Source organism: Ambystoma mexicanum, chromosome 2p (assembly GCF_040938575.1).
Source record: "Ambystoma mexicanum isolate Mex_15411 chromosome 2p, UKY_AmexF1_1, whole genome shotgun sequence".
NCBI lineage: Eukaryota > Metazoa > Chordata > Amphibia > Caudata > Ambystomatidae > Ambystoma > Ambystoma mexicanum.
This window is the reverse complement of record NC_090923.1, coordinates 102,131,373-102,154,741: the sequence shown is the minus strand read 5'-3', so window position 1 is coordinate 102,154,741 and position 23,369 is coordinate 102,131,373. Positions and strand designations below refer to the sequence as shown.

General features: G+C 46.5%; 1 protein-coding gene and 1 long non-coding RNA gene across 4 annotated transcripts in view; one reads left to right on the top strand and one right to left on the bottom strand.

Moving 5' to 3' along the window:
• The window catches only part of LOC138566253 (uncharacterized), a 102,747-nt gene extending 83,033 nt beyond the window's left edge, over positions 1-19,714 (top strand). The window contains exons 2-3 of the long non-coding RNA XR_011301880.1: positions 16,506-16,646; positions 18,397-19,714. This is a non-coding gene — a long non-coding RNA (uncharacterized lncRNA). The remainder of the gene's footprint in view (positions 1-16,505; positions 16,647-18,396) is intronic.
• The window catches only part of LOC138566252 (solute carrier family 26 member 6-like), a 1,150,832-nt gene that overhangs the window by 423,203 nt on the left and 704,260 nt on the right, over positions 1-23,369 (bottom strand). The window lies entirely within an intron of this gene.

The window sequence follows — 23,369 nt, the reverse complement described above, 5'->3', positions numbered from 1 at the left end:
TTAAGGCAGAGATCATTGGTGGCACACCACTCCTGGATAGCAGACAGTCAGCGATGAGAGAAGGAGAAGAAGTGGCAGAAGGGAGCTTAAAAATGAGTTGAGTGTCATCCGCATAGCACTGAAAGTTGGGGCAGAGAGCGGCAATGCGGTGGCCAAGAAGTGCCAGGTATTGGTTGAACAGCCAGGTTTAGAGGTTAGACCCCTACGGAACACCACAAGTAGAGCTAGAGATAGAGGAGAGGAAGGACCCAAGTTGGACCTGGGAGGGTCGATCGGAGAGGGAAGAGGTCAGCCAAGCCCGGGCCAGATCGGTAATATCCAGGTTATTACGGGGACGGTTGAGCAGGATGGCATGGTTGACCATGTCAAAGGCAGAAGAGAGATCAAGTAAGATGAGGACACAGGGGCTGTTGGAATCGGGGTTGGAGAACAGGTCTTCACGGATGTTCAGGAGAGCAGTTTCTGTGCTTCTGGCAGCTCTGAAGGCAGACTGATGGTCATGGAGACAACCAACAGATTCAGTGTGAAGATTAAGCTGGGAGATGGCCAGCTTTTCCAGGAGTTTGCCCAGGAAAGGAGTGATGGAGACTGGCGATAATTAGCCAGACAGGACAGGTCGGCAGAGAGTTTCTTAAGAAGAGGGTGCACAAGGGAGTGCTTCATGGGGGAAGGGAAGACTCCAGTGGTTAAGGAGTGGTTGCAGAAGTCAGCCAGAGCAAGGGCCAAGGTGTCAATGTGGTCCTTGATGGTTTTGGAGGAACAGGGGTGAACCTGTTTTGGCAAAACTTTCATAGATAGGACTTGTCTAGAAACCTTGTCTGGGGAGAACAGGGGAAAGGCAGAGAAGGAGGGAGAGGTGGCCAAAGAAGGGCCAGAGGAAGAGCGGGGAGTAGAGAGAGTGGGGATAGAGGGAGAGAGAGAGGACAGGATGTCATGAGTTTTAGAGATGAAATGAGAAGCCAGGGCCGTGCAGAGAGCCTGGGAGGGGACAGGAGAGGAAGAGACTGCATTACGAGTGAATCATATGACCTGCTCTTGCTTCTGCTGCTTGAGGATGGAATCGCTAACAACATTGGTGTGCTTTAGGTGAAGCTTGAAGTGGGCATGTTTATCAGTGTAAGGCGAGCAAAAGGAGGTAACAGCAAGGTCATGTGACCTGTTCTAAACCTGTCAGCTGCCTGTCTTGTATCCTGAGGCAGATGTGGGAGATGCAGGAAAGGAAAGAGGAGGGGAGAGAGAAGATTAGGAGCATCACCAGCAATATCTTTAGTGACCACACCACTGGCTCCTCCTTGTTCTTGGGTGAACAACGAAAGTTCAGTCTTTTTTTATTCAATGCGAGTTGCATTATATGTGTAGACCAGAGTCTTTTCCCAGTGAAGCATCCAAAGTGGCTTTTTTAATTTCATGTTGGACTGGAGAGGCAGCGGCTTGGTCAATACCATTGGTAGGAGCTGGAGCGATTGAGTTAAAGAGTTGGGCATTGTTTAAGGCTGAGTTTGGGAAAATGTTTGATCGACAAACCTTGACACAGAGTGTCGAGGGTGAACTGTTGGAACTGAGACAGGGAAGTCAGGATCTGACAGCATATATAACCCAGTTCAGAGCTCTGGTCTTGGAAAGTGGTTGGCCAGAGGAGAAGAGGCCATCTCTATTTTATAGTGGTTGCATGAGGAGCTAAAGGATGCACTTGCAGCAATAGTGGAAAGGCCAGCTTCCTGCGAGGAGTTGATGACTCTGGGCTTGAAACTGGATGCGAGGCTGTCTTAAAGACGACTAGAGTGAAGAAGGTACCGTCCTGAGGGGAGGTCTTGGGTTCGGAGTGAGCATACCAAAGTAGAATCTGGGTCCAAGGAAGTGAGAAGTCTGATTCGTCAACGACAGTTTAGACCCCTGTTAACTAAAGAAGGGAAGGAGAGGAGGAGGAAAGAAAATCTGTGTTTGTATTGTGGGGATAGTGGCCATTTCACAGGTAATTGTCGTCGAACCCCTCGAAAATTTCCAACAGCCATCGGAAGAGGACAACTGGTAGCAAATACGATTCAAACGCCGATGCCATACATTATATTGAACGTATCCTTGCATTGGAAGGTTCATCTAAGATGTGGGGGTCCTTGTGTTTTAGAGTCGGGAGCTACTGGGAATTTTATGGACAGAGTTCTAGCAACTCGTTTAGGTGTCCCGATAATTGCTAAAAAAAATTCCAGAACAAGCCAGAGCCGTAGATGGTACTCAATTTACATCAGGGTTAATTACACAAACCACAGACCATTTGGGTTTGCAAATAGCGGACGGGCACTGTGAGGAGATAATGTTTGAATTAATTGACACGCCCTAGTTGAAAATTATTCTGGGTATGCCTTGGTTGACCTTACACAACCCCCTGATTGATCAGAGCTCTGTTTGGAACCGTGTATTTAAGTTGGTCAGGAGAGTGATAAGTTTGAGGAAAAAAGTCTGGGAGAGCATTGTGGGAGAATTGCCTAAATGTTATCAAGAATTTGTAATGCCCTGGTTGCATTTCAGTTCTTCATTAATGAGGTGCTATGAGAGTATCTTGATATCTTTGTGGTGGTGTACATAGATGGTATCCTCCTTTTTTCACGAGAAGAGTATCTACACGAAGGACATGTCGGAAGGGTCCTGATAAAGTTGGCTGAAAATCATTTGTTCGCAAAGTTGGAGAAGAGTCTATTTCACATGGTGGAATTCTTGGGTTTCATAATATCTCCAGCTGGATTAGAGATGGATTCAAGCAAAATCAGAGCAGTACTGGAGTGGCGACTCCAACTGGCGTTAAGGAAATCCCAAGTTTCATTGGTTTTGCAAACTTCAACCACAGATTTATACAAGATTTCTTGCAGGTGGTGGCGCCCATTACACGACTGCTGAAGAAAGGAATCAAGTTTTATTGGGGAGATGAAAGCATTCAGTTTCTTGAAAGTTCACCACCGGACCAGTCTTGTTACATCCAGACGTTGAACAACCGTTCTTTGTGGATGCGGATGCTTCGGATATTGCTCTTGGTGCAGTACTTTCTCAGAGACATTTTGTGACTAGTCAGTTTCATCCAGTAGCATTGTATTGTATTGTTTATTTATTTATAGAGCGCACCTGGCCGTTAAGCAAAAGGTTTTCTGCTGCTGAACGAAACCACACCGTTTCAGACAGAGAACTTTTGGCCATAAAGGCGGCTTTTGGAGAATGTAAACACTACCTTCTTGGCACCCAATATCGAGTGACTGTATTCAGGGATCACAGGAATTTAACCTTTTTGCGCTCTGCTAAAACATTAATGCCACGACAATTGCATTGGTCTCTATTCTTTGCTGAGTATGATTTCCTGATAAATTATGTCAAAACGGTAAGGCGGATGCCTTGTCGAGATGTCATCCAAGAAGCATCAAAGAAGATGCATTCACACCGTTCCCATTATTGCGAGAAAATAATTTTTTGGCTGCAGACGGGCCAAAGATTGAACGTTTCGAAGAGCAGATTCGTAAAAATATGAATTAAGAGCAAATGAGTGAATAGGTCAGAAAAGATCCAGCTCAACAGGTCTCGGAAGAATAGCTCAGGGGCAAAGTGCTCGCCTTGGAAGCAAGAAGACACGGAGTAACACAGTTTCGATCCCCGGGTCCGTGCTTAGAAACCTCTGGGTATGAAGCGTGTTATAAATAATCTATCATATCATATCAAAGAGGGGTTACCTTTTGTGGATGCAAGGTTGTTTCTTCCTTCCGAGGAATTGCGAGAAGAGGCTTTGAGACAATCTCACGATTCTCCTGTTGCAGGGCATCCTGGCTATAGAAAGACTTTGGAGCTTTTATGTAGGGAGTTTTGGTGGGAAGGAATGCGTAAGGACACATTAAATTATGTGAGAACTTGTGAAATGTGTGCTCGTGTGAAAACAGAACATCAAAAGCCAGCCGCGTTATTGGTTCCATTACCCACACCACCACGTTCCTGGCATACAGTTTCCCTAGATTATATAGTCGAGCTGCCGCTGGATCAGGGTTGTACCACAACACTAGTGGTTGTGGATGTTTTAACCAAGTCAGGCACTTTTATTCCAATCACAGGGGTGGCAACTGCCACTTTGTTAGCACAGGCATTTCTGCAGAATATAGTACGGTGACATGGACTTCCTTCTCAAGTGATTTTGGCTAGAGGATCTCAATTTGTATCTACATTTTGGCAGACTTTCTGCAAGGAATTGAAGATTGAGGTTAGCCTAACTACAGGTTTCCACCCAGAGGTAAATGGTCAGACTGAATGGGTGAACAAAGAGCTTGAGAAATACCTATGCTGTTACTTAAGTCAAGGATTCCACATCAAAGTCCCCTTTGTAACTTTTTTAAACTTAAGTTTTTATTGATTTTCAACAAGGCAAAACAATGAACAACATTTCCCCCTCCCCCCAACCACCCACTTCTGGGTTCAGCCAGGCGCCGGCCTCCAGCTTTCACCATTTATGTCGACGTAACCAGTTCCGCCCTTTTCCGGGTGTGATCCCAGTCTGTAGATCTCCTGTTGTATTCATGCTGCCCCCTAAATTAGATTCAATAGATAGTCTTATTCTCTTCAGGCACTAGGCCCTTCTTGCCCCCTATTGAAGGTATTCCATCATCCTTGACCAGTCTCCTTGTAGCGAGTATGTCACCCACTCCAGTGCCGTGAAGTTCCACATTTTATCCACCCATTTGTCCCCTTTATATCTTAATCAGGGTTTTCATCCTAGATTTCTTAGGGAAGATTGTTTGAGTGAGGTGGAGGTGTCTGACATAGAAGGAAGATTGAAAATCATGGTGGAAAATATCAAGAGAGTGGGGGAAGCTCTACAGTAGCATAAGTCAAATTACAAAAGATTTGCAGATCACAAGCGTAGAGCAGCGCCCAAATATCAAGAGGGAGAATTTGCTTGGCTTTCAAGTAGGAATATAACTCTCAGAGGGAGGAATACGTTTAGTCCACGTTATATTGATCCTTTTTAGTTTCAGCAAGTCTTGTCTCCAGTAACAGTTAGATTAACGTTCCCTTGTGGGCTTAAAATACACCAAACTTTCCATGTCAGTCTCTTAAAACCCTGTAAGGAGGGTACCCGTTTGAAGCAGTCACCTGGTCCTGTGAATGTAGAGGGTTCAAGGGAAGAGTATGAGGTACAAGCAATTCTGGATTCTCGGGTGGTTCGGGCAAAGTTTCAATATTTGGTGGACTGGAAAGGATGCAGGCCGGAGGAAAGACCATCGGTGGCTAAGAAAGATGTTCACTCTCAGTCAGCAGATTCCATCAACTCAGACATGAGAAACCCATTGAGCAGGAATGCTAAAGGAAGGTTCAGTACAAGGAGCAGGTGGGCAGGGGGAGGTTTCTAGAGTCTAGGCATTTATGCAGTGAGGTAGTGTGAGTCATTTGTTGTCTTTTTCCTTAACTCTATTGTCAGGCAACAGGAATTGTCTCAACACAAGATGGTGGCTCAGCAGAATAACAATAATTGGACTAGTGCTCGAGTGAGGTAGTTTGGAATCTCTGCAGAGGTTCTAAACTGCCTTTCATTCAAGATAAGCTCACAGAAGGTCACAGCAACAAGAAGCTCCTGAGAACATTAAATGAAGCATATGTTTTAGTGAAGTATGAACAAGAAACTGAACTGAGAGATCCTATGAATGAAAATTCAGATAGTGACTGTTTAAAATAGGGAATTGAGAAGCACAATGTATTTTTATCTTGAGAAGTCAAAAGTATAAGAGCTATAAACTGCTCAGAGACTTTCAGAGACCTTTGAATGAAACTGTCAGTGTAATCCCTATTTATTTTTTGACTAAAGTTAAATGTTTTGAAGTTACAAGTTGAAGGTTTTCAAACTGTTGTGGTATTGGCTCTATATTGAGGCAAGTTTAAGTAGACGTGCGGCTAACTTCAAGGATCTGAAGTCCAGCGAATAATTGAAATAGTCAGTACCCAATTGTATTAGTGATTGGAGTCCTTTTGTTGTCGTACGTGCGCATTTAGTTTTTCCTTGCACTCTCTAGAAGAAAGGACTTAACGGTGCGTTCTTGTGTCGCGAATCCGGAAGAAAGAAAGTAGCTGAGAAGCGGGTTGCGTTACCAGTAAACTGCGCAGCGTTTATTCAGAGTAGTTAGTGGTGTTAGGCAGCAGCATCAGAATAGTACTTTGCAGGGCGCAGTGAAAGATTTAAATAAGCAAAGAAGACTTCTGCGTGGCGTGAATTTAGCCGTGTGTCACAACCAACCGAAGTAAGTCACTGACATTTTTAGATTTAAGGTTTTAAACTTCGAGAGACAATACAAAGGAGTTTGAACCACAAAGGTTAATTTAAATAATTTAAGTGAACCAAAAAAGAGAAGCAGCAATAAAGAATATTTGTTTTACGAATGACACAAGAAAGTTTGAAGATAGGACAAGAGAACTGTCAAGAAAATAAATAGAACTATCTTCTCCAACCTTAAGGTTAAGATTCAAGGAAAAAAGTTAAATCAGTTTGCAGCGCAAGTAATTCAAAAGTATTTAAGTTAAAAGAATACATAAATCAGCAGATAGAGGTTGATTAAGAAATATAAGTCATCCACTAAAATTGAACTGCCTCCCAGGCTATGCGTGGAGGGAATCAGGTCATCTATAGGTGAACAAATTAAAAGGTGTAAATTAAGGGAAACAATCAGAATGAAAGCACATGCCTAACCATAGATGTATTTATTGCAGGTTTCCTGATTTGTAAAGTTTTGGAGTTTGAGACATTGGAGGAGACTTGATCTTTGTAATTTTATCCACTTCCTCTTTCCCCCCGGGGTCGGTCAGCTTAGTAGCTGTAATTAAAAGTCTGTTGGGAAGACTGGAACAAAGAATCTGGAGGACTATTGTCTGCTCCTGCAGCATTCTATGGTGGGACCTGATAGGGACTTGGCACAGGAGGTGAGCTCAGGTGTGAAGCCCTCAGGGGTCATGGTAGATAGCCAGGTCTGTATGTCTGGGTGTTCAGTGTTGTTGGTGAGGAGTAGGAATTAGGTCTTGGAGGGGTTGAGCTTCAAGTATGCACTGGACATCGAAGACTGGATCAGCGAGAGGCAGGTTTTGAGCCTGTGGATGTCCTTGATGGAGTCGATCTTGGGTTATAGCTGCGTGTTGTCTGTGTATTGGTGGATGTGGATGTTGTGTGTGGCAAGAAGGGCTCCCAGCAGCTCCATGTATAGATTGAAGATCACTGGGGAGAGGATGGAACAGTGTGGGACTGCACAGGTGACGGTTAGCATTTGCAATCTAGAGGAGTCCATCTAACAAACTGCTGACGGTTGGCGAGGTAGAACTTGAATAAGCATAGGACAAGGTCGCCGATCCCCATGCAACAATGTAGGGTGTCCGTGAGCACTTTAGGGTCTACCGTGTCGAAAGCGTCCGAGAAGTCGAGTAAAACCAGGAGCAGGGGTGGCCATCGTCAAAGATGTTGAGGGCTTCATTGACCACCTGTATAGTTGCTGTCTCTGTGCTGCATCTGGGTCTGGACCCGGATTGGTAGGTTTGGAGGAGATTGTTGGTATTGATGTGTTGCCGCAGTTGCACAACTACCGCTTTCTCCATGATCGTACCTAGGAAGGGAAGTTGATGAGGCAATAGTTACCTAGGTTGCCAGGATACAGAGTGGGTTTCTATAGTAGAGGGAGGATTTGTCCTGTCTTTAGGGTCTATGAGAAGGTGCCTAGAGTAAGGGAGTTGTTGATGATCTCCAGGTAGGGAAGGAGAGCTTCTGCAGGGAGGGTCTTGAGGATAGCTGCCGGAAGGATGTCCTCTGTATATAATGCAGCTTTGCAGATAGCCAGGATTTCTACCAGGTCCTCTGTAGAAAGTGTCTTTAATGTTGTCCAGGGTGTGGAGATTTTGCTGGGAGGGACGTCAGATGGGTCGGTGGATGCAGAGCTGGTGTCTATGTGCTGGTGAATCTTGCTGATTTTGTTGATGAAGAAGGTGTTGATGGCAGTGGATTTTTCGATGGAATGTGGTATGGAAAGGTCGGGTAGCAGGTTGACGCAGTGCTTAACCGCTTTGCAGAGGGCTCTGGTTTTGTTGTCGGATCCTGCTATGGTTTTCTGATAGTAGGAGGCCTATTAGGTTGCTGCCCTGTGATGGTTTTGACAACCTTGTTTGTTCATACGTGTTTACGCAGGAGGTTCAGCGATTTAGTAGCATAGTTCTCCAGAATTCAGTATGTGATGCAGTATGATATGATAGGGTATTTTATTTTTACCGCCCTCATACAGAAGTGTTTCAGAGCACGACCAAGCAAAGGGGGGGTGAACAAGGGAGAACAAAAACAACGATCCTACTAGGCCCAGTGAAATTAAGAACATGCAAGTACATGGAAAAGGGAAAAGGGGGAAAGTGCATGGAAGGGGGGAAGTGGAGAGTGTGGAACAGAGGAGAGAACAGAATAAATAATAAGTGCAATAAATAAATAAATAAATAAATATACAGTAAATGGTGGTAGTGCAGATAGCAAGTGGCAAGTGCAAGACTAGTCAGATAGGGTATATCTGATAAGTGCAGAAGAAATAAATGGGGGACTGTATGGGTACCGATACAGATCCCAGTGCCAGGGGTGGCCCAGAGGCAGTGCAGGAGGGAGGCAGGGTGAGCAGGTACCTGGGCCCAAAGAACAGAGGGTGGCCAGGTGCACAGTGAAGAGAGAGAAAACAAATCAGAAGGGGAGAAGAGGGGCAAAGGCAGATGCGAGGAGGAAGGTCTTGAGGTGCTTCCGGAACTGGAGATGGTTCTCCTCAAGTTTCAAAGTGGCCGGGAGGCTGTTCCAAAGGGAGGCCCCAGCTGAAGACAGAGGTCTGCCCCAAGCTTGTTTCTTTGAAAAACGACTGACCCGGAGAGTGTTAGAAGTAGAGGAGCGAAGGGCTCGAGAGGGGAGGTATTTACAAAGGGATAGGTAAAGGTATTTGGGTCCCAGGCCCCAGAAAGCCTTGTGGACAATGCAGAGGGTATTACATTTAATCCTTGCACGCACTGGGAGCCAATGAAGGGATTTCAGAGCTGGAGACATACAATCCCAGGGCTTGAGGCCAAGGACAAGTCTTTCAGTCCTGTTCTGGATTAGTTGTAAAGGGCGGAGGGTGGAGGCAAGTAGATTTAGAAAGAGGCTGTTACAGTAATCAAACCTAGAGAGAACCAGAGCTTTGGAGACAGTGAGCTTCTGAGGGAAGGAGAGGAACGGCAGAGTACCTCTAAGCAAGTGCAGTAAGAAGTTTGACTTTTTAGAGACGTCAGAGATGTGTGCAGAGAAGGAAAGTGTAGAGTCAAAGATGACCCCAATATTCTTAGCCTCACAGGTAGGAGTAGGGGGAGGGCCAAGGGAGGCCGGCCAGAGAGTGAGGGGAAAGGATGGTGAAGGTGTACCAATGAGGAGGATCTTGGTCTTGTTGGCATTTAGACAAAGATCGTCGGCGGCATACCAATTTTGAATGGCGATTAGGCAATCAGAGATGAAGGAAGTAGAGGAGGTGTCAGAGGGAAGCCTGACAATGAGTTGGATGTCATCAGCATAGCACTGGAAGTTTGAGTAGAAAATAGAAATGCAGTAGGCGAGAGTTGCCAGGTATTGGTTGAAAAGCCAGGGCGAGAGGTTAGACCCCTGGGAAACACCACAGGTAGAGAGGGAGAAAGAGGATAGGAAGGACCCAAGTTGTACCTGGGAGGGTCGATCAGAAAAGAAAGAGGCCAGAGCCTGATTGGTGATACCCAGGTTGTCACAGAGACGATTGAGCAGGATGGTATGGTTGATCGTGTTGAAAGCGGAGGAGAGATTGAGTAGGATGAGGACGGAGGGAATGTTAGAGTCACAGTTGGAGAGCAGGTCTTCACGGATGTTCAGGAGAGCAGTTTCCATGCTTCTGGCAGCTCTGAAACCAGATTGGTGGTCATGGAGAGAGCCAACAGAGTCGGAATGAAGGTTTTGCTGGGAAATGGCTAGCTTTTCCAGGAGCTTCCCCTAAGAGGGAGTAATGGAAATTGGGCGATAGTTAGCCAGAGAGGAGGGATCAGCTGTGGGTTTCTTGAGGAGAGAATGCACAAGGGCGTGCTTCAGAGCGGAGGCAAAAGAACCAGAGGCAAAGGAACGGTTACAGATATTGGCAAGGGCTGGAGCGAGGGTATCGATATGGTCCTTAAAGGTTTTAGAGGAACAGGGATGGACCTGTTTTCATGAGGCTTTCATAGATCGGACTTGTCTAGCAACCTCATCCAGGGAGAAAAGAGGAAATGACGAGAAAGAGGGAGGGTGGGTGGTTTTTGAGGGAGGGACTTTGAACAGATTTTAAGTAGCCTTTGAATAGCTAATTTAGGGCTGTCAGACCTGGTGTGATATTGTCCCAGAATACGTCTTGTTGCTTTATTTGGGATACAATGCAGTTGACTTTATTGAATTTTATTTTACACTAGGTAGAGGATATTAGCATAATCTAGGCAGGAGAGCATGAGCATTCTGGTGACTGTAAGATATTGTCATCTGGCACAGGTTTAAAGGCTTGGCTTTATGATTTTAATTAATAAATAAAACAATGCAGGTAATTCCATCTCCAAAAGGGTAATCTGTTAACCAAATTCCCCTTAATCGTCAACTGCATGCCAAAAGCATAGCATACTTTTACCCTGCTGCATCAGTAGCCAGACACCGCAGCGCCTGCTCTACCAGTGGCGTAGAGCAGGTTGAGGGGTCACAAGATGCCCACACAACAGCCGTAGCAAACGCCAAGTCTCTTCAGGACAGGGGCGCATGGCTGGACTGGCCCACTGGGCCACCCCAAGACTTTCCCAAGTAGGCCTCGGGGGCATAGGACCTCTTTTCGTCCTTGGGGTCCCAGGGAAGGATACATAATTATGACTGAACGAACAAACATCCAGGCCAGCCTGGTGGTTCGCTATCACACTGGCTGTGGCTATTGCATTTCTTTTCTTCTGCCTGGGCCGAGATCGCAGCGTGCCTGCACATTGGTGAGGGAAACCGCCCGGCGAACGAACCGGACATGCCCTGCAACCCTACTGTCTGCTGACTATGCTCGCATCACATGATGTGCACCTTGCGCAGGGGCAGAGTGCAGCTTAGGCGACCTCAGCGCTGAATCTGATGCTGCTGAGTGCTCAGACGAGGTGAGTTGTAGCGTGCTCAGGCCGGCGCAGCCATTTAATTTTCAGGTGAGGTGCAAATCCATGCGATTGCTAAATATATGATCTATTTAACAATCACATCTGTTTTTTATTTTGGGCTATTCATTCAGAGGCCCCGCTATTGCCAGATTGGCTGCATGTACAAGTTGCTGGGCAATCATGGGTGGGTGGAGGGGCTAGTATCTTCCATTCGCCATTTTTCTGGTTGAAAACTCTGGTGATGGAGTTTTGCTGAAATGAAAACATGATGTGTCCAGTGCATGGAGAAATGACAGGCTGGGGAACCTGTAGACCAAACGCAAGAGTTTAGGTTGCTGCTGGCCCCCCTGGCTGCGGGCCGATCACGAAACCAAATCACACAGAAATGCATATGTTTCGACTCCACAATGACAGTGGTAAGCTGTTACCTGGTAGGCTGTAACTTGCAGGTATACCCCATGTACATGGGGTTTAGCACCATAATGTGAGAGTGCACCGTAGGTGACAATTTTGTATAAGCATTCAGAAATGTAAATAGATTTTAGCACTCATTAAGAAATAAACCCATAGCCCCTTTTCCTTCTGCAAGGCCATGCACCCGTGCTTACAAAGGGAGTCGAATTGGGACGCAGTATGTATCATTAAAAGACGATACAAGCATGAAGTTTGGGTTGGATTTCTTCTCTTTGTCTGCAAGGCAGAGGTTTGGTTGCGGGCTAGCTGTTGTTATGAGCGTGTGACGCATGTGCTGCTTGGATCACATTCAAGAGGGCTGAGTCCCTATCAAAGGATGCAAAACCTTTCTGCAAATCAAGATGGCCACCGCAGAAAGCATGTTTCTACCCAGGGGTAATATAGATTAACTACAGAGCTGAACCTGGTGGGAACTAGCACATTCACTTGATAGAGCAGGGCTTCCGGGAGAAGCTGCATGAAGCTGGAGGAGGGGGATGGGCTGCTTTGCAAGGCCAGGAGTATTTTTATGCAGAACCAGGTGGGAATGCCTGTAGTAGAGATTAGCCAATGCAGCGGGGGGGGGCGAGGGTCTAGAGGGAAGTACCTTCTCATAGCCTGGGTGTAATAATAACACTAACACTTTTTCTAATTGTAAAAAGCCATCACAAGGAGTGGTGGACCCTCTGAAAAGGAAGAAGCCCTCGGGTAGGAACAAGAGCCAGTCACATGTTCGCCTACCCACTGAAAAGGTTGTAGGGCTGGGGCGCAGTGCCCGGTCAGTCGTATGTAACCCAAGGCTCTCAAGTGGAGCTCAGACAGTTACGCATCTGATACCATCTAAGGCCGGCAGCGATGCAGGTGAATAGAAGTTGTTTGCTCGCAGCCCTCTTAAAGACCAATGGTGCTAGGGCTAGGGCCGCGGGGCAGATGCCTGGTGCAGTCCCACTGTACTTTCTGAATTACCCTGGCTTTGCATAGTATAAAGACTGGAGGGGGGTGTCTGTACTTCTGCTCTCTATATGGTAGAGGAGAGGCACAGAAGACCCCAGCCAAGATTCTCTATTACGGTAGCAATGGACGAGCAATCAAGGCCTAGCTTCTCAGGAGGTGATGCGGGCTGGTTCTTAAGTACAGTGTAGTCCCCGAACCCCCACAAAGGAATGTCCACACACTGTATTACTGAAAACACAGTCTTTATATAATTAATATTCAAAGGTATGTACACTGTCACAATAACTCACTTTGTGCTCAGGAAAATCAACAATGGTAAATTATCTATAATTCTAAAGTGGTACCACCAATATTATTAGATCTCATTAAAGTGCATCCATAGCAATGTAAAAATGTCACACAGATCAATAAAGAGGAAACCATCCAATAGAGAGAGGAGGGAAAGCAAGATGGTTGACACAATTGGCAGAATACTTGCCCCGTTACCTAGACACAGTTCTGTGTGGAGATCCCCCCACCAGAGCAACCTGTAAAATAAGATATATAGCACAGGCCCAGTCCATATATTGTTCAATAGTCTTATTCCCTTCTATAATGTTTTTACCCCCCCAATGTACCTGGTGGAGTAGAGTTCTTCGAAGAGGCGTCGACAATCCTTCTTGTGTGACCCCCTTTAAAGCGGGAGTCACGGATCGTCGAGAGGCGCCGAGGAAGGTGAACTTGGCGTTCGGCGTTGGGAATCGACCGTTCTTGAGTGCCCTCCCTTTAAAGCAGGAGTCACGGGTTGTTGAACGTCTGACGGTGAACAGGGTAGAACGGCGTCAATGAGGCAGCAGCTTCGATCGAAGCGGTGCTCGTCGATGACGGAGCGTTGGCGTCCTGCAAGGAAGAGGCGTGCGGGGCACCTCGGTGACGATAGAGTGTAAAGAACTGTGGCCCAGCAAGGGCGTCGAGTCGTCGAAGTCTTTGTGGTCGTGAGGTGGCGGGAAACCCACCGGCGGATTCTCCTCGGCGCGTTGGTCGTCCTCGACTTTCTCCGGCGGGATAAAGTGGTCGACGGCGCAGACAAGGGAGTCCTTCGATTCAATGTTCTTAAGCAAAGGAGCGGGCGGCACCAGTCGTCGGCGGCACGGCGTCAAGTGGTCCCTGCGTCTGGGCAACACAACTTCGACGGGCCTCCAGCGGTTACACAAACCTGCGAACCCTGGTCGACCGCAATGGACTTCGACGGCGGCGAAGCCCGGGTGCTTCACTTCGATTTCCTCAGCGGTCCTAGTCTCCGGTCGGCAGCCTTTCGAGGGTCTGACTTCCAGGGAGCTTCGGCAAAGGTTAGCGGTGCTCGATGGTCCCTCGGAGCACGGGAAGAGGGCGCCTTAGCAGGTCCTCTCTCGGATCAGTCTTCGACAGATTCGGCAGCTTTCAGATCGGTCGAAGCAAATGCAATAGCAAGTCTTCTTCTTCCAGCTGGGCATCGAGGATCAGCAGTTCCTGTTACTCTTCAAGTGTAGACACACCTTCTGAACGCTTCTGAACAATTTCCAGTGGTGAGAGGTCCCCATATATACTATTCTGTCTCTCATCCACACTGCTGGGTCACACTAAGCACCAATCATACAGAAGGGCATTCATGCAGTCAGTCAGCCAATCAGGCACACAGTGCATTCAGGCCATCCTCCTCCCTCTCAGACACTCGCAACAAGGAATGTGGATTGGGACAAGTATCCAGCCATTCAACACTACGCACTGCATTCAGGCCAGTTTCGGGCAGGGCTGTCTCAGTCTTTGTCTCTCATACCAGAAACCAGACAGCCACAACAAGAAGTGCATATACAGTCACTGGGAAGGCTCCAGCTAGTCTGGCCGGCCTTCACAACAACACCATATATGGCACTTCCACCCAACAGCTAGTCAGGGGGAAGTGACAGAGTCAGGGCTTCCCAGGACTTTGGGAAAACAAGGTAACAGGCAATGTAAAGCAAGAGGCCACAGGGGCCATCTTGTTTCCTATCAGGAATCAACTGATTCCAATGGCAGGGCCTGGGTATCTCAAAATGGAGGACACCCAGAGCACCTGTCAAATTCAGCATGGAGCTGCCACCAGCCCGGACCCTGCTCTGCGGGGCCCCCACAGGTGCCCAAAAACATACACTAGGGGCACAGGGTTGTACGCCCACCCATGGGTGCCGTAAGGGTATCCCATGGGTCTGTTCACCAAACCAAAAGAGAGAGCTGCACCGCCAGGTGTCCCACATGGACTCCTGCGCGGAAAATATGACAGAACACACAATAAAAAGGTAGTAAAGGACAAGGATACGGAGGCCCTGTACCTCCGATGCATTTCCAGCATCACACATAGCTTTACAACTCACCAGCTGTGTATGGACAAAGAGAAGAGTGGTGATTACGCCCCAAAATGAAGTCAGTGTGTGTGTGTGTGCCATCCTGTGGGGACTGCACTGGTGTTGGTTGCCCTTTCTGAAGGGAAAGCAATCTTGTCCTTAGAGTCGCTGGGCCCGATTCCTAAAGTTTTCAATGCTTTGTGAAACAGGACCGCATTGTCCACATGCAGTGAAAGAGTTCTTGTATCCGAGCCATCTTCTCTTCTCCTCCTGCCTCTGGCATTGCCCACATGTGCTCTTACCTCCACTAGGAGTGCTAGATGGATGCCCTGGATGACAGTGTGCCAATCTAAACCAATGATGTTAAGATACGCATGTTTGTGGCGTGTGTCGCTATTCTCCGGGACTCAGGATGTGGATGTATGCTGAGATTCCTGGGGTGCGGGAGATCATGGCATGTTTTTGGGCATGCATTGGTGGCATCAGGGCTTGTATAGTGCAATTTGGGTTATTGGTAGTGTGAAGGCAAGGGTGAAGCTCATAGGGTGTGCAACAGTATGTGGGGTATTAGTGGTATGGCAGCAGGTGGCTGTGGGTTGCCGTTCGCAAGGGGGTGTTTGTGGTATTGGGAGACAGGTCAAGAAGGATGTCCATGGCGATATGTATGGTGCTGAGGCGGGCAAAGCAGAACGTGCATAGGAAGGCGTGTAGTTATTGTGAGGTATTGGTGGCATGGGAGCCGGGAACACATGCAGTGGAAGGAATTCAGTGGAAGTCTTTGAGGATGGTTGATGATGACTTGTGCAAGGGACAACTCGAAAGATGCAGGAGAAAGTATTCAGTGCATGCAAAGATATTATGGGTGGTGTGGAAGCAAGGTAAAGTTTAAGGGAGCATGTGTGGTGTGTGGGATATCGGTCGTGCAGGAGCAGGAGGGAAGCATGCTAGAAGGTGTACAGGGCTCGGCAGTATTTGTGTGATAAGGGACCTGGGGGGAGGCATACAGTGTGTGCGAGGATCTTGGTGATATGGGAGCTGGTGCAGCTGTTCTGGTGCAGCTTCAATGTTGAGTTGTGGCCTGAAACCAGACACTTTAGGACTGCTTTAAGAATGAGCTGTGACCACCGCCACCCGCAACCTTTTATTCATTCACCTGCCGTGTAAGTATTAACACCCCATCACGATTTGTATTGCCTAATAATGTGTGCGTGCAAATGCAGTTGCAAACAATTAAACCCTTTACACTCGTGATTGCCAGCCAGGCTTTTGTTAACTGTACAGCCGCAGGCACTGTTTATTGTTTGTGTCAAGTCCTGTCTCGGCTCTGGAGGTCAGCAAGATGAAGTCAAAGTAGCCCAAAGTTGCGGGGGCTAATGCAACAGCCAAATCTGGCCAATGGTTGTTGCTCACCACTGTTTAATCGTGTATCATTCTGATATGTTTGTGGGTGCATTGTTTCTTCCAATGTTGCACGAGACTTAACGCGGTGCATTTCCCCTTTAAACTATTTTATTTTTGGCCAACTTTAGGCTTGGGCCAGTGGACTTTAATTCTTTTTTTTTTTTTATTTCTTTGCATGATTTCATACAACCCTGATAGTCTCTGCAACTCTGCCTCTCGTTCATCATTGATGCCCGCAGCCGAAGGTCTGAGGTAACTGATGGTGCCATTATCTGAACACGTGCCAGTCCCAACAGCTCAAACGCAAATTGCGTTCTACGCAAGCAAACATTTCCGACGGTAAGCCTATACATTTTTCAACTTAAACTTGCTTGTTACTAGTCACATTTCGCTCCAATTGTTGTCATTCATATCGTACCCCACCAGCATCCCTGTGGGTAGCTGTTTTTTCTTTGGAAACCAAAGCCCAATATTGCCCTTTCAAAATTGCATGCGTGTGTAGGATCTGACAGCAGTCATGGGGAAATTATTTGCAGAGAAGAGGTTTAAAGTTATGCGTTTTAAATTCCCTTTATAAACTAGCATTTTTAACTGTATCTGCCCACAACATTGCATCCATGCAATTTATTTCATGCTGGCTAAGTTGTGCATATGCTACACATGGTTCTTTGTAAATGTCACGACGAGCCATTTTTAACAATAATACAAAGTTGTAACTTGTGCAAGTAAACCCATAGCTTTGGGAGGAGGCACCATGCCAGTTGCAATAATGCGATAAGGAAATGAAGGGGATATAGAGAGAGGGATTACTGGGGGAGTGGATGGATAGTTGGGTGAGTTAGTGAGAACATGAATGAGTGTCTAAGAGCATGAGTGCATACCACTAAGCTCTCTACATGCCCAAATAAGTCAATGGGCTTTCAATTGCAAAAAAATAAATCGGGTGTTTTCAACCCCACCTTATTACCCCCTGTCGCCAGAAAATGTTGAGAACTATGAGGGTGGATGAATTGATGAGTAAGTAGATGAATGAATTAGTTGATTAGCCAATGAACAAATGAAGGGATGGCTAGGTGAGTGGATAGATGGATGTGTAAGTAGATGAATGTAAGTGCGAGTTGGTGAAAGGGTGAATGAGCACTGAGACAGGTGAGTGAGCAGAATAGTGAGTATGTTGATCCTTGAGTGGCTGGAAAGGTTTCTGTATAGACCGATGTGTGAGTGTGTATATGGATAGAAAGGTGATTGGATGAGTGGATGGATTAATGCGTAAGTAATTGGAGGGAGATATGGTTGATCAAGTGGATGGATAGATGATTGGTGAATTAGTGGCATACAGACAGTGACTGAGTGGATCAATACATGCATTGGTGGCTTGGTTGCCTGCATGTGTGACCAAGTGAATCAATGGGTGACTTAATGAATTACTGTGGATAAGAAGGTGGTGGTTAGATGAATGAGTGAGTGCTGCAGTGGGTGAATCGCTGGCTCAGTGAGTGGATTAAATGGTCAGAGTGGATGTGTAGCTTTACTTAATGAGGATAAGTATGAGGATGGACTGCGCTCTGAAGTGGTCGAACCAAAAGCACCTTATAAGACTCCAATGAATAAATAAAAGCGGTGATGCTTTTTCATTTAAAGTATTTTATCTTTGGGCCCAAAATTAAATACAACGACATGATGTAAAAATCAAGTTTTAGATCAAAATTAAGATTATGCCCCATTGAAATTGGACAAATTTACATTGCGCTTAAGCAGAGTGAAAACATTGTGCAGCAAACCGGGCTGCTGAAACCTTTATATAACTGGCCGCCCGGGAATGAGCTACGTCACCCAGTACGCTGATGTGCATAAATCCATCACACACTACTTTTTCCCTCGATAAACGCTGCAAAGGGACTGTAGTAAACTCTAGCAATATGTAAATTCCCCTCGCAAAAATCAGATCACAAGTAAACCCGCTGTATAAGCACGTAGCCTAGTCTCGAGTGACTGACCACCAACAGACTTGATTGTAATACTTGGTTTGCTATTACTAACCAAACGATGGAAGCTTTTTGATCCCTCAAATGTTCTTTTACATTTGTAGACTTCATCATGGATAAAAAAGGTGATAATAGGAAGAGAAATCAATTTAAAGGAGGGGCTGAGAAAAAACGTGCGAAGAACAAATATCAAAAAGTAAGTGACAAAACATGTTTATCCTCAGGAAGATCCTACACCAGAAAGCAGCTGTTCTGCCAAAATTACCACCACTGAAACTGGAGCTGTAGGTACAGGACAGGGTGATGAAAGAACTGAAACAGATGCTTCAACCTTTGATGGCTTCCTAGAAGTACAAGCTGAGGAAGTAGAGCGTGATAATGTGGATGCAGTGGCTGAAGCTGAGTCAGCTGGAAATGTTGAGGAAAAACAGAGATTCGTCAGGCCATCATCAGAAACCCTACTTGCCTTTTTGAAATTCCAACCATGTCAACCAGATGGCCTTGCAATTCCTTTCAATACAAAAAAATTATATCAACATAAAGATGGAGAATGGCAGCAAAGATAGAGCTTTTTCTGCATGGTGTGTCTTGTTTTGAGCAGAAACACGCACAGAAGTACTTTCATTATTGAAGGATTCTTTGACGAAAAGCATATATACCAAAGTATTGATGAGCACGAACGAAGGAACTTACACAACAATAGTTCCACCTCTTTCTTTATGAGATCAAGGAATTTTGATATTTTTAGTTGTCTCTTTCAAAAACAAAAAAACACTAACAAGCGGAAGCGAAAAAGGAATGGGCCATTCTGGAGCGTGTGGTGGAAATAATTAAACTGATTGTCAATAGTGGTCTAACCCGTCAGGCAACAATTGAAGCAGCCCATACCTTTGAGGATGAAAGTTTGGATCATGGCAATTTTCTGGAAATTCTTCTTCTCAATAAATGTGATCCTTTTACTAAAAAGTCACCTTGAAGAAGTCGGAAAACTGTGTACAAAAAAATCCATATGACTGTGTAAAGAGTAGCAAAGGGCGTGGCAGCCCGGTTACACTGATTTCAAAAACTACTGTTAACAAAATCATTGATATTATTTCATCATTATTGAAAAAAGCCATTGCTGAAGAAATCAGAGAAGCTACAATGTTCTCAATAAAGCTGAATACAACACAGGAAATAAATGCTTTGGATCAATGCTCTGTTGTAATTAGATACATTACGGATGATGTTCACATGTGTCTTATATCTTTAGTAAACTGTGCATCATGATCTGGTCTGTGATGCATCTGTAATGTTGTGCACCTCTGCGTTATGTATCTGTATTGTTGTATTCCTCTGTAAAGCGCTATGTTGCTCCTGTAATGTTGTACACCTCTGTAAAGCGCTGCGTTATGTATCTGTATTCGTGTATACCTCTGTAGAGCGCACCTAGCTCGCAGCTAGGTGAGCACTCAATAAATAACATAATAACAATAATAATAATGTACTGCAATCAATGGATATTGATGTATCAAACTGTGTAGGTCATTCAATAGATGGAGCCTTCAACATTGGCGTGACAAATGCCAACAAGATCGATTTCGTTCAATATCTGGGGAAACAAGATGGTGGGCAAAAGATGCAGCACTAAAATGTTTGGTTCATATAACGACCCAAGTTGCTCAATTTTTGTTGATGTTGTGGAAACGATGCTGGAGTTAGCCACATCTGATCGCTTCAATGTTGATACTAGGTACAAGGCTGAAGCATATGCAAAGTCACTAATTTCATTCCGTCCTGTTTTGACTGCTCAGATGTATCTATTGAATTTTTTTAATACCACTCCTTTATCTCAGTTGCGCTATGGTAAGGTCTTGGGGACAAACACGAGGATTGGATGTGCTAAAGGGATATTGTATGGTAAATGAAACCATAGAAAGACTACAGTCACAGGTTTGTAATTTTAGTGATATAATGAATGCAAGAAGGAAGTTCATAATTTGGGCAAATTACAGCATGATTTGGGCACAGCAAGCATGAGGAAAGGGAAAGCTAAGTTGTAGTCCAAGAAGACTTCCCAGTGCCTCGAGTATGTCGAAGGAAGGTGATGCCGGGGGCGCTGCTGAGCAGCTAGCAAGATGGCTGCTTAACCCTGGAGCTCTGCTTATGGCCCGATGTATATTCAGTGTGGTGGCAGCAGTCCCTAAAACCAGGGGCTCCAACTTGGAACATTCGCACCTACTAATATGGGGAACAACTGACACCAATATCGAGAAGAACCGGGCACCAGGCTGCCTGCTGAGACCTGCTAAACTCTCGCCCTATCCTGTGTGGGTGGGCCTGCGGGGTCGCAGGTGTGGCACACGCTGCAGGAGGACTGCATCTCACCAAAGCCAGCATTGTCACATTGATACACAGCATCCGAAGCCCGGGAAGAGGCTCCGCTGAGAGAAGCGACACTGCAGCATTCTAGACCCGATCCTACCGGGAGGTGGAGAGCTGGCGGGCACTCTGGCGGGAGCAGTCGTTGAGTGCTCCGCCTTCCCTGTCCCGTTGGTCCTGCCCTGCGGGCTGTGGCCGATTGATCCTCCTGAAGCCGCGCTAAGCCTTGGCTGCAGTTGCTGTGTCCGGGGCTGGGGTGGCCTCACATGGCCCTTCTCCTTCTGATGGGGGGGCATACATGCCAGCCTAAGCCCTGTGGGCTGACCCCCCGATGACGGTGACCCATTAACAGCCATAGTAAACAGTGGGACAAGCCGCTGGACTACGGTGCTGATACCTGGTGAGACCGCGGCCCTGGGAACGGAGCCAGCATATAAGATAAGTCTACGACTGCAGCGAAACCCAGGAACTACTATCCGGGTGGGTAGGAGAGCCACAGGGGGCGTTGCTCCGGCTGCTCCTAAAATAAAATCCAGCGTCTAATCTTTTTCATTAATATCTACAAGACTTTTCTCTGGGTTCATCCGGTGGCCGAGTGGTCCCCCTGCTACTCCCGCATTGGGCCCCAGCCCCAAACCTCATCATCAGAAGAAATGAGACTCATCTGATCCCCGGGCTCTACTATCTACAAGGTCCCATAGTCTCTGGCCGCACACACGTGGCTTTTTTTAGCCATAACAGTGCGAGGGGGCACCAGATAGGGCACAGACGTCTAAGGCCCCTGCCATCACGGGAAAGCATCCTTCCACTCCGGGGCTTCTCTGGCAGGCCCCATACCAATAGGATTTGGCATATACCAGCTAACAGGGACAGCTGGCCTTGGGCCCACACAACTGCCTTATAGAACTGTTACTGTAACCAAAGTGAGTCCTCAGTCTTCTGGGGTTCGGGATCTGGGGACCAGTCGCCACCCATGTGGGGATGCATCTACACATCTGCCATGACCAGAGGCACGGGAAGTGGAAAGAAGACAGGCGCACTGGACAAATTCACCAAAACCACTACACGTGAGACCCCACAGCCCTCTACTAGTTCACAAACTGAACAAACGCAACCAAGTATGATTCCTCCCTAGGACCTCACTAACATTATGGTAGCCATGGCCAAAGGCTTCACGGCAGTCCACAAAAAGTTGGACGATATAACGGCCAACGTACCATCCATGAGGTCACAGCTCGCTAGGGGATCCGGGTGCATCATGGAGGCAGAGACAAGAATTGGGGCAACCGAAGACACCGTACAAACTCTCCACAAAACAGTAGCCACCCTGGTGAAGAACATGAAAACGGTGAAGTCCAAATGTGTCGACCTCGAATCACATTCCAGGAGAAACAACATCAGAATTTTTAGGGTTCCTGAGGACGCATTATCCAGAAGCATGATGCAAGCAGTGGAAAACTTACTCAAGGTCCTACTCGGAACCCCAGAACTCTCCCCATTTTTTGTGGTGGAGTGGACTCGCTGGGCGCTTGCCCTCAAACCCAAAATGGCGACTTTCCACGGCCTAGCATTTCAAAAATCCTAAGCTACTGCGACAGGGATCATCTCCTGCGCCTTGCCAGAGAGAAAAAGGAACTACGTTTAGGATCCCAGACAATAAGAATTGTCCCTGACATCTCGATTGTGGTTCAGCAAGAAAGGTGCCAATTCATCAGAGTTAAGAAACTGCTCAGAGACCGCAGTATTCAATATGCAAGGCTATTCCCTGCCCTACTGCGATTCTAATTCCGGAGCAAAATGTACTTCTTCACGGTTACAATTGAAGCAGTGAAATTCATAGAAGCTCAAATACCGCACCCAGAGCTACCTTCACTGTATCATCAACGACTCTGTGTCTTAAAATGAGTACATAGCACCAAATAAGTAATTACCACCGCCACAATTATATCCGGATATGTGATCCTGTAACGAAGGGGTGGCGCGGAACCAGCAGTAGCAAGCAGCCCCACAGCAACAGCTTAGTTAATGTTCTTCCAAATGAGGGAGAATCTGCCGGGTTGGGGTAGGCCTTAGTATTTACACTGCTAAGTTGGGGTGGGCAGTGGGGGAAAGGGGGTGGGTGTTGAGATCCATGGTGGCATTGGTACCACTCAGAAGTTCACACGCCAGTTGCGCTATGGTAAGGTCTTGGGGATAAAGAAGGAAAATTGTTTGGCAACAGAGTGCAAGAGGGGGGATGGTCAAAACTTTAAAGAAAAAGTCAAGGTTCAAAGATCGGGGGATACCCAATGAAAATTTCATTTCTTTTGCAATGGAACTGAAACTGATGAGCTGGAATGTGAGGGGGATAGGGAATTTCACCAAATCATGGAAAATCACGGCATACGCCAGTCGGCATAGGGCAATGATTCTTCTCCTTCAAGAGACGCACGCTAACGAGAGGATGTCCATGGCCATCGCACTTACATGGGGGACAAATCGGTTCTTTACGTCGTACTCGACCCAATCCAGGGGAGTAATAACACTAATCTATAAGGCTGTAAAATTCACCCTAAATAAGAAATATTCAGACCCAGGAGGGCGTTATATCATCCTACATTGCCTTATAGAGGGAACTGAGCTGTTACTGGTCATCCCAACATGGACTCCCCTGGGTTTGTTGATGAAGCAGTGTTGATCCTCAGTGGTTACATAGGGACCCCAATTCTATGGGCGG